Source organism: Rattus rattus, chromosome 18 (genome assembly GCF_011064425.1).
Source record: "Rattus rattus isolate New Zealand chromosome 18, Rrattus_CSIRO_v1, whole genome shotgun sequence".
Lineage (NCBI taxonomy): Eukaryota > Metazoa > Chordata > Mammalia > Rodentia > Muridae > Rattus > Rattus rattus.
This window is the reverse complement of record NC_046171.1, coordinates 9543577-9555049: the sequence shown is the minus strand read 5'-3', so window position 1 is coordinate 9555049 and position 11473 is coordinate 9543577.

Sequence of the window (11473 nt, the reverse complement as noted above, 5' to 3'; positions counted from 1 at the left end):
TTAAGTGAGATCAAGTGAAGAACATTTTCACTCAGTACTTATGCAAAATTATCTAACCCTTAAATTTGTTCACTTCGAAAACTGGTGGTAAAAAGCCTGGTGTTGTGTATATCTTTAACCCAAGCACTGGAGAGGCAGAGACAGCCTGGTCTACATAGTGAGTTCCAAAAGAACTAGGGCTACAGAGTAGGAAGGGGGAGGAGAAAAGAAAAGAAAACCAAGGCTGTGGGCTGAGTTCCCCAGACCTGAAGTGGGTGAGGAGGAAGAGGGAGAAGAGGGAGAGATGATGAAATGACCAAACCAGCTCAGTCAGTCAACATGTACTCCAGGGAGGGGGCAAAGATTAAAAAGACAATTAGACAACAGTGTACCACAACCCCAGCCAGTTCTGAGGCTGAGGCAGGTTTATATCCCCCCCACCCCCGTCTGCTTTTATATCATTCTAGATATATACAAAGAATGTGGTCAGTCCTAAGGTACAAACAAAGTCATGGAACAAACAAAGCATAGACAGGGTAGTTAAGGAACAAACATTGCATAAAGGGAAGATCCGGTGATTGCTGTATTCAGGGTCTTAACAGGCCCATCCTGACACAAAGAACACATTCCTCAGTTGTACTCATCTTGAGCCTACTTTGTTCTAGCCCAAAGTCAAATTCCTGCCTAAGGTCTACTAGGTCACAGCCCAAGGTCAACTTCCCTCCGAATTCCTAGAAGGTTTCCTACCCCAAAAGCTCTCTGCAGTGAAAGGAGCATCATTACTGTCTGAAGTGAGAAGGATCAAATGTTACTGCTACTCAGAAAAGGGAAAATTGGATTCTCAACAAAGGAAATAATTTCATTTTTTGTCTGCCCCACATACTGGTATCAAATACTATCAAATACATGTGTACATACTAGAAATAGGTAAGGATTTTCCTTTGGGGCTGGAACCATGGTTTCGAAACAGGGTTTCACTCTGTAGCCCCAGTTGATTTGAACTCATTATTGAGCCCTGAGAGGCCTTGAACTCAGAGTAACCTCCTGTTCAGGCAGCTTGCCAAGCATGGAGATTATGGGTTGAGCTGTACAGCTCGAAGTGAGTCTTAACTACTGGGAGACATCCCCAAGTGAGACACAAGAACGGAGTTCGATGCAACCGCAAGAGGTTTATTTTTCTGGCGTGTCGAGGTTGACCCTCAATCAGCCCCTCATGTCAAGTGACTAGAAGGTGACTCCAAATGGCTATCACAAGCAGTTTTATACTTTTTAGGGGTACAGTTTACATCAGCAAGGTTACAGTTTAAACTTATTGGCTAAGCATATTGACCTTTGAATCTATTGGCTAGCAAGCGTGACAGGCATTTGAACTCTACCTGGGACCACAGGGGTCAGGTGACTATCAGTACATTCTGCAGTTTTTCTAGAATGTCCCTGCTCCTCCCGAGAACTGTGGGTGGAGAATGGAACTTGGCCTAGCCTTGACCCAAGGCAGAAAGCTGGTACCTGACCTAATCTTGACTTGAGATGGTGGGCGTAAGGCTGGCAAAAGCCCCTAGGGTCCCTCAGAGCCACCGTATCCTGCTGTCTATAAGATATTTAATCAGCAGCAATTATAACACTTTCGGAGTAATAATAGCAAAATATATTAGAAAAGACAAGTTAGGCCTGGTTCGTAAGCCACCTTTGCTGATGATCAAAGTAGCTTCTCTTGGCGGACAGAGACCATTACAAAAACCACAATTACAACACACCCAGTTCAGGGAACATAAGAGACAGAGGGACAGAAGACCAGGAAATCTGTGAGATGTGTCGCTTAGAAATTACAGGGAAACTACATCCAGAGAGGTGCACAATATGGCTTCCTACACAAGACCTGAGGATTGCCAAAACCAAGATATAGTAACATGGGAGGAGGAAAACTCCTAATCCCACACGTGGAAAGGTACTTTAGGCAAATAAGAACTGTTAAAAAGGGAGAATTAAGTCTTTCCCAGAAGTGAGGCCTCTAATGGTTATCCAGGGCAAAGAGGACAGTCCTGGACTCCACTCCATAGGTTGTATTAATATATCATGTGTTTAAATATGTGTGTAGTAGCAATAGTCATAATAATTTCATGTTAATAAAATCATAATCAAAAAGAGACCATCTACTTGGGAAGGATTAAGGGAACATCAGAGTTGGAGGAGGAGGACAGGAGAGGGCTTGGAGGGAGGAAAGAGAAGGGGAAATTTATGTGATTATATTTTTTTTTTTTTCTTTTTTTTTTTTTTTTTTTTTTTTTTTTTTTTTTTTTTTTTTGAGCTGGGGACCCAACCTTAGGGCCTTAAGCTAGGCAAGCGCTCTACCACTGACCTAAATCCCAACCCTCATGTGATTATATTTCAATGAATTTTTTAACTTAAAGGAAGGTATGTAAGGAAAAAGAGGTAAAACCTGTGAGTTGGGGGGACCTGAATTAATGTTTCCACAGTCAGCCAGTGCCCCAGCACATGTGTATCCTCATGTCTACAACTAATTACGTGTTTTTTCTTTTTTCAAGATTTACCTATTTTACATACACTGTGGCTGTCTTCAGACACACCAGAAGAGGGCACCATATCCCATTATAGATGGTTGTGAGCCACCATGTGGTTGCTGGGAATTGAACTCAGGACCTCTGGAAGAGCAGTCAGTGCTCTTATTTTTTTTTTTTTTTTCGGAGCTGGGGACCAACCCAGGGCCTTGTGCTTGCTAGGCAAGCGCTCTACCACTGAGCTAAATCCCCAACCCCAGTCAGTGCTCTTAACCGCTGAGCCATCTCTCCAGCCCTAAAGTGGTATTCTTTTTTTTTTTTTTTTTCCCAGAGCTGGGGACCGAACCCAGGGCCTTGCGCTTGCTAGGCAAGCGCTCTACCACTGAGCCAAATCCCCAACCCCTTAAAGTGGTATTCTTAAGTGATGCATTTGCTTGACCTCTCACTCTCAAGATAATTTCTTGGCCCCTTTATTGTAAATTGAGATGCAAAGAACAGACGTGCTGTTGGGGGTCCAGGAGTCACCCCCATTAAACCACATGAACACCAGTCTCAGTCAGACAAGGATGGTTTATTGAACACACACCCTAAGTCTGACCTATCAGGGCCACAGCTAAGAATTCAGGGGCTGAGGCAATAGCCCCAAACATTTCTCAGGGCCGGCTTATAAAGGAAAGGAAAAAAATAAACAAAAACAAAAAACCCACAATGAGCTCATGTGCAGGTGCAGGAAGTGCTGTCTGGTGGTCAGCTCTGATCCAGGCTATTTGGGGCAACATATTTTTTCTGTGTGACTGGCAGGGATGTTATAGCAACAGTTTGGAAAAAGCCGATAGGCATGGAACAAAATGGCTACAGCTATGCTAGTGGGGACAGACCTCAAGAATGCAAAACAATAGCTGGAGAGATAGAACAGTCAGTAAAGTGCTTGACTTGTAATCACAAGGGCCTGAATTTAGTGCCCAGAATTCAGAGGAGAGAGAGAGGAGAGGGGGAGAGGGAGGGAGAGGGGGAGAGGGGAGAGAGGGGAGAGGAGAGAGAGGGGAGAGGGGGGGAGAGGGGAGGGGGAGAGAGAGGGGGAGAGAGGAGAGAGGAGAGGGAGGAGAGGAGAGAGAGAGAGAGAGAGAGAGAGGAGAGGAGAGCGCCAAGCATGATGATATACACCTTTAACCCTGCACTCGAGAGACAGAGGCAGACAGGGTTCATGGCCTTCCTGGTCTACAAAGTTGTTACACAGAGAAATCCAGTTTGGGGATTGGAGGAGAGAACAGGTTTAATAGAACGTGCTTGTAATCTTAACACTGAGGAGGCACAGATGGGTGGATCCCTAGATCTCACTGCCTGCCAGCCCCTAGCCTACACAACAAGTTTGGGACCCTGTTTTATAAAAAAAAAAAAAAATTTAAAAACAAATAAAAAAAAAAAAAAAAAACAACAACAAGGGAGCTGGAGAAATAGCTCAGTGGTTAAGAGCACTGGCTCAATTTCCAGCAAGTACATTGTGATTCACAACCATCTATAATGGGATCCTATGCCCTCTACTGCATTCAGGTGATCATGCAGACAACATTCATATAAATAAATATGCATTTAAACACACACACACACACACACACACACACACACACACACACACATTTGCTTGCTGTTTTTTATAAGACCTTCCCCCTCCCCCGATAAATATTTGGGGCTCCTCATCGCCAAAAACCGTCCTACGCGAGTGCAGTGGTTCGCTGAGGGCCCCCCACCACCACCAGGTACCTCGAATAAAAAGACCCTGTTGTGATTTGCATCAGACCGGCTCCTGCCTGTTTCAGGGGGAATTCAACCCTTCCCTGGCACTACAACACCACTTCCTACCATTCCCTGACTCTCAACAATGCCGAATGAACCCATCAAGGGATTAATGTTTGTTAGGGCAGAACCTTCCGATCTAACCCTCACCGGAAATGCCTTGGTACTCAGGAGGTGCTTACATCGCCTTTTGAAAACTTACGCATTGTATTTATGTGTAGTGTGTTTGCCCGCTTGAGTGTATGTGCACCGCGTGACCACGTGTGCCCAGGGAAGTCAGAAGAAGCTACCCCACTTCCTAAAACTGGAGCTATAGGCAATTGTGAACCACTAGATGCTGACACCCTGGTCCATTGCGAGATCAGCAAGTGCTCTCTCTTAACCTCTGAGTCGCCTCTCGTCTAGCCTCGTGTTTGTTTGTTTGTTTGTTTACGTGCATGTTTTTTTGTCCTGGCCACCATATTTTAACATTTTCAATGTTACATACTTCATTATCACATCATTTTCACTACAGGATGCTGGAGTGCAGCTCCAACATTCCTGTTCTTGCTTTGGGGGTGCGGGACGGGGGGGGGGTGGGGGGAGGGCTCCGCGGTGAGGGCAAGACTTGGTCAAGCGAGATAATTAGGGTTGCTCTTTAATATTAAAATGTTTAAGGCTAAGTTACTTTGCAACAGTAAGTGGCACGCCTCTCTGCGCTCCTCTGAGTCTAGAAACCGCAGTTTTTGGTTCAGCACCTAGACCTAAAACATCGGGAGATTAAGTAAAGCAGCCTTTGTTCTTGTCTCAGCAGTAGTGTAGCAGCTGGGCTGAGAAGAAAGTGAGAGAAAGAAAAAGGGACACTTGGAAAAGTTATCTTCATTTTTATTTCTACATTCTTCTTCTCAAAAATTCTCTCTCCAAAAACAAAACAAAACGAAACAAAGTCTCTTAATTTCGAAAGTCCCCCTTACTTTCTAAATTGTTCTACTCTGCTTTCCTTCTTCTTCCTCCTAATCTTGCTCTCTCCTCCTGCTCTAGAGTAATAATGCCATGCAATATAATCCTTGCTAGTTTTTTCTACTTTTCTAGGGGAATAGATTCCATGATTTTTCCAAGCATCTTTTTTTTTTTTTAAACAAAAGTTCTCTAAAAGCTCAAACATAAATTCAAATCATACATTGAATAAGAAGTTTATGCCGGAGAATGTTTACATAAATTCCCATTAAGACTAGACCTCTTAGAAAGATGGCTCAGTGGTTAAGACCACTGGCTGCTCTCCCAGAGGTCCTGGGTTCAATTCCCAGCAACTACATGATGGCTCACAACCATCTGTAATAAGATCCGATGCCCTCTTCTGGTGTGTCTGAAGACAGCTACAGTGTACTCATATAAAATAAATAAATAAATAAATAAATAAATAAATATTTTTTAAAAAATCAAAAAAGTGGGCACTTTGGACCCACTTTAAAAAGGAAAAAAAAAAAAAGACTAGACGTCCACAATTTGTCAGTAGCTGTACAGTTTCATGGAGAGTACAGATAAATCCAGTCAATATCTTATCTTCCATCCTTGTACCTACAATAAATCGTTAATTCCCTTTTATGCCCTTTGGTTAATTGTTTTACACCCTCTTGGTTCTGGTTCTAGGTTGTAAAAGCCTGCTTTCTGTCGGAGAGGCAACTAACTCCTGACACCTGAAGACTGGCAGAGTTCCCATTGCAGTATTTCATATCAAAGAAGGCTTTAATAGCAGTCTTGTTATCAATACCTTAATAATGATGAGCATACTTTTAGGAATTCTTATAGGATTGTCACTAAGGATTAAGAAACCATCTATTTGTCTATATAGCATCATTACAAGACAGTACATCTTTGTTGATCTGTAGAAATCTGCCCAAAAGGGTGTGGTAATACCTAGTGATTGTTACATAATATTGAATAATAACAGGGAAGGCATATCAGCTACCAGCAGCAATCCAGGGGTGAAGACTCCATGGGACCTTGGCTCATAGAGCTCACAGACCAGGCAAAAGTGGTCAGCCACCTCCAGGAAAGCCTCCTGGCAGCCTTAGCCTATTCTAGACGGCTCCTGACAACTAGAGATATAAATTATACAAAGCCATTAAAAGAGTTCTGATTTACTTTATACAATTTTGCAAAGGCAAGTTTAGATAAGTACATTAACATATTGTGTTGTAAGGATGTGTTTGCTTAAAACGAATTGATACTTATTCATTAACTAAAGACATTCTTTTTTTTTTTTTTTCCCCGTAGCTGGGGACCGAACCCGGGGCCTTGAAGCTTGCTAGTCAAGCGCACTACCACTGAGCTAAATCCCCAACCCCAAGACATTCTTCTTGTATATCTGTTGTGGTTTGCCCTGGAGTTGTTTGTACTTTGATGCTAATTCTGCTGCCACAAGAAGGGCTGCCTAGAACCATACTCTGGACTCAGGTGACTTATCAGAACCTTCTCCCCATTTTAACTTGTAAAATAAAGGGGAAAGCCAGTGATTGGGCAGGGGAAGGGAAGGCAGAGCAGAAGAGTTAGCAGGGGAGGGGGGGTGTTTGACAGGAGAGTAGGAGGTGGAAGGAAGATGGAGCTGAAGCATGTGGCCTGGAGAAACAGCAAGTTATAAGGGACCTCATAGCCATGGGAATAGACTTGTTTAGTGGTAAATCTGCCCAATCTAGGCACGAGCTTGTATCCATATTAATCAAGTTGTGTTTTCTTTACACGGGCTTATTTGGGTTGGAGAGGTTACTACAACAAATTGGCCCCCAACCTATCCATTAGAACTCAACTAAACTGAGATAAAAAAAAATCACTCTGACCCCACCCCTAGACCCCCAGATCTCTGGCAGAGATCTAGGCTGGGGCACTGGTGAATTTAGAGCGGACTGGATCTGAGGAGGTCTATAGAGAACTGCAGAGAGGCTCCCTCCCCCAAACCCCATGCAAGGAGCTACAGCCAGGGGCAGCACCAAGAATCGCAGAGAGAGACAGGAGAACCCTGAGCACAACTGCCTGCAAGGGAGTTTTCAGCAAACATGTTGAACAGGTTGCCTGAGATCAGCACACAGGTAAGCACTGCAAGCAGCAACCCAAAGCGGCCCCTCCCTGGGAATAAAGAATAGGAGAGGACTGCACTGTTCTCAATTGACCACTAGAGGGAGAAAAGGTACAAAGGGCTCGGAGCAAGTATTACTTTGATGTAAAGAGAGATAGATACATAACCTTTTGATACTTAGCGATGAGAAACACAATGAATATCTTTTGAGTCTTATGGAATGATATTTTGAAAGGAGGGATGGGGATAGATCTTAACACACCTTATCATTTACCGGTATTGCAATATTTATTCTCTTGATTGACTATGTCTTCCCAAAGACAGGCCCCTAGATAGCAAATTACGTGCCTTAGAAAAGAAATTACAAGTAACACTAGAACAGAATGCTCTGAAGTTCATACAAGAGTCTGAGCAACAGAGAGATAAGCTTAAGAACTTGGCAACATGGCCTAGAGGAAACATTATAACTAAAGGCTCAGGAACTCAGAGGTCAAAATAAGGAACAAAAGAGGAGAACCATGGTTGGAGACAGGAGCTGGAAGAGACACTAGAAATAAGAATTCGACAATTCACAGACCAGACTGAACAGCCAGAAGATAGGGATAAAATCTGGAAGCAAATCTAGAGGCTAATTTACTAAAGCTAGCAAATCAAAATAAAGCAGATGTCACAACATCAGAATTACAACATAAAGAGGAGCTAAGATTATGGAAGTGGGGCCTAGAACAGAAGGTACAGGAAATTAAAGAGCAGCATGAACATCAGAAAGAGGAAATTAAGACTTTGCGACACAGCCTAAAAGAAACACTAGAATAGAAGGCACAGGAAATTATAGATCACTACAAGAGACAGAAAGATGAAAATGAAGGTGGGAGACAGGAGCTGGAAAAGATGTTAGAGCAGAACATACAACAGCTCACAGGTCAGACTAGGAGCAAAGACGAAATAATGAGGTTTGGAAGCAAGACTTGGATAATAACTTCTTAAAATTAATCGATCAAAAAGTAATGGAGAGCAGATTATCAGAGGTGCAATACAAAGAAAAACTCTAACTCTGGAATTCTCCAGTATTTGTCATTTAAAAAAATAAGTCTGGCAGACTGAGGATGTTGACTAATCTCAGAGCAATTAATAAGATTATTCAGCCAATGGGTTCCCTGTAGCCTGGGATCCCACTGCTTTCTTTGTTTCCTAAGGAACGGGCTATCATAGTGATTGATCTGAAAGATTGTTTTTTCACAATTCCTCTACATGAATGTAATAAAGAAAGGTTTGCTTTCTCAATATATACCTTCAGTAGAGGTCCCCCTATAAAAAGATATCAATGGAAAGTCCTGCCACAAAAAAAAATGTTAAATAGCCCCACCTTGTGTCAATATTTTGTACAACAGCCATTGGAGATGATTCTCAAACAACCTCCCCAATGGATGACATCCTATTGGCTAATCCAGATATAAATATCCTGGAAAGAATGTTTGATGAAGTAAAAACAAAACAAAACCAACAACAACAAAAAAAAAACCTTGCCTTGCTGGGGATTGCAAATCGCCCCTGTTAAAATACAAAGAGGGGATTCTATTAATTATCTAGGGTATAAAGAAAGTCTGCAAAGGATTAGGCCACAAAGGGTGCAAATCAAAAGAAACCAATTAAGGACTCTTAAAGGTGTTCAGAAGCTACTGGGAGATATTGACGGGCTAAGGCCTGCAATTGGCTTCACCATTCAAGAACTAAGCAATTTATCTTAAACCTTACAAGGTGGGTTGGGACAAGGTGGGTTGGGGATTTAGCTCAGTGGTAGAGCACTTGCCTAGCAAACATGAGGCCCTGGGTTCGGTCCCCAGCTCCTAAAAAAAGAAAAGAAAAAAAAAACCTTACAAGGTGATAAAGATTTAAATAGCCCAAGTAAACTATCAGCCAAGACTGAGAAAGAGCTGGCTTTGGTAGAAAGGAAATTGCAGGATATGCATCTAGATCGTGTTGATCCAAAGATGGCCTGCATCTTAGTTATCTTAGCTCTATTCAATCCCCTACAGGAATTCTTATGCAGAGAGAAAATTATATCTTAGAATGGCTATTGTTAGCACATAACCAGAGTAAGAAACTAAAAACCTTCATTGAGAAGGTTTCTGAATTGATACTAAAAGGAAAAATGAGACTTTGACAATTAGTCAGAATGGATCCAGCTGAAATTGTGGTACCTTTTACTAAGGCAGAGACTGCCTCATTATGGGCACAGGATGAACACTGGCAAAGAGAATGCAATGATTTCTTGGGAGAGATTAACAGCAGATACCCTAAAGGCAAGTGACTTCAGTTCGTAAAAAGAACTAACTGGATTCTCCCTCAGATAATAAAGGGAACTCCAATATCTGGAGCCCCTACATTTTACATTGATGTCAGTAAGTCAGGAAAGGCAGGATATAAATCAGAAGATGTAAGTAAGGTGGCTGTGAGTCCCTATAAGTTGGTTCAAAAATCGGAATTATCTGCTATGCTCATGGTGTTGTCAGATTTTCAAGAGTCTCTTAATATAGTAACTGACTCTCAATATGCAGAAAGGGTTGTTTTACACATAGAGACTGCTGACCTTACTCAGGATGATTCTGAATTGACTTCACTATTTACTCAGCTACAACAAATGATCAGAAATAGGAATATATAGATATAGATATAGATATAGATATAGATATAGAGATAGAGATAGATATAGAGATATAGATATAGATATAGATATATATCACATACAGATCTGCCAGGCCCTCTGGTGCAAGGTAATAAGGACATTGACCAGATATTGATAGGAAGTGCACTAGAGGCTTTAGATTTCTGTAAAAAACACCATGTTAACAACAAAGGTTTGAAGAATGAATTCTCGGCACCCAAATCCCATGGGAGGGAGAGCTAAACCTTCAGAGGGGAAGACACGCCTGGGAATCCAGAAGAGACTACACTCTGCCCACATTTCTGACTCTAGAGGAAAACACCTAATGCCAACTGGGACCCCTATGCACAGGGGCCCGAGAAAAGGTGAGGCAGGCCCTTCTGCTTGCCGCCCTCACAGAGAGGTGAAATGCAGCCCCCCAGGAGCAACTTCAGGCCCAGGACCAGAGGTAAGACCAACTTTTCTGCTCCAAGTGACCTGACTGGTGGACTCAGGACACACAGAGGCAAAATTCCTCTGGGACTGGGCATTTCCTGTTTTTTGTTGTTGTTGTTGTTGTTGTTGTTGTTTTGTTTTGTTTTGTTTCTTTTTTTTCTTTTTTTCGGAGCTGGGGACCGAACCCAGGGCCTTGTGCTTGCTAGGGAAGTGCTCTGCCACTGAGCTAAATCCCCAACCCCGCATTTCCTGTTTTTAGCTGGAGCCTGAACCTTACTGATTCCAGCACACAGCTCACTGCTCCCAAAACCCTGTGGGGGAGAGAGCTCACCACCCAGACAGGTGGACACTCCTGAGACTGCAGAGCGGGAGAGACCGCCAATACTGCCCACCCTTGCCCACATCCCTGGCCCAAGAGGAAACTGTATAGGGCCTCTGGGAACAGGAAGATAGGGGCACTGAAGCGGCAGGTCCCCTGTGGTCCAGACACCACCTGGATCTGAAGGGACCTGGTCAACAGCTCCCTGCACCCAAATCCTGTGGGAGGGAGAGCTAAACCTTCAGAGGGGAAGACTTACCTGGGAAACCAGAAGAGACTACAGTCTGCCCACATTCCTGACTCTAGAGGAAAACACCTAATGCCATCTGGGACCCCTGAGCACAGGGGCCTGAGAAAAGGAGAGGCAGGCCCTTCTGGTTGCCACCCTCACGGAGAGGTGAAATGCAGACCCCCAGGAGCAACTTCAGGCCCGGAACCAGAGGTAAGACCAACTTTTCTGCTCCAAGTGACCTGCCTGGTGGACTCAGAACCACTCCCACAGGAACAGCTGAAGACCAGTAGACAGGAAAGACTACACGCCTGAAAGCAGAAAACTCTCTTCCCATACCTGGCTGAAAACCAACAGGAAAACAGGTCTACAGCATTCCTCACACACAGGCCTATAGGACGGTCTAGCCACTGTCAGAAATAGCAGAACAAGGTAACACCAGAGACAACCTAATGGCAAGAGGCAAGCATGGGAACCCAAGCAA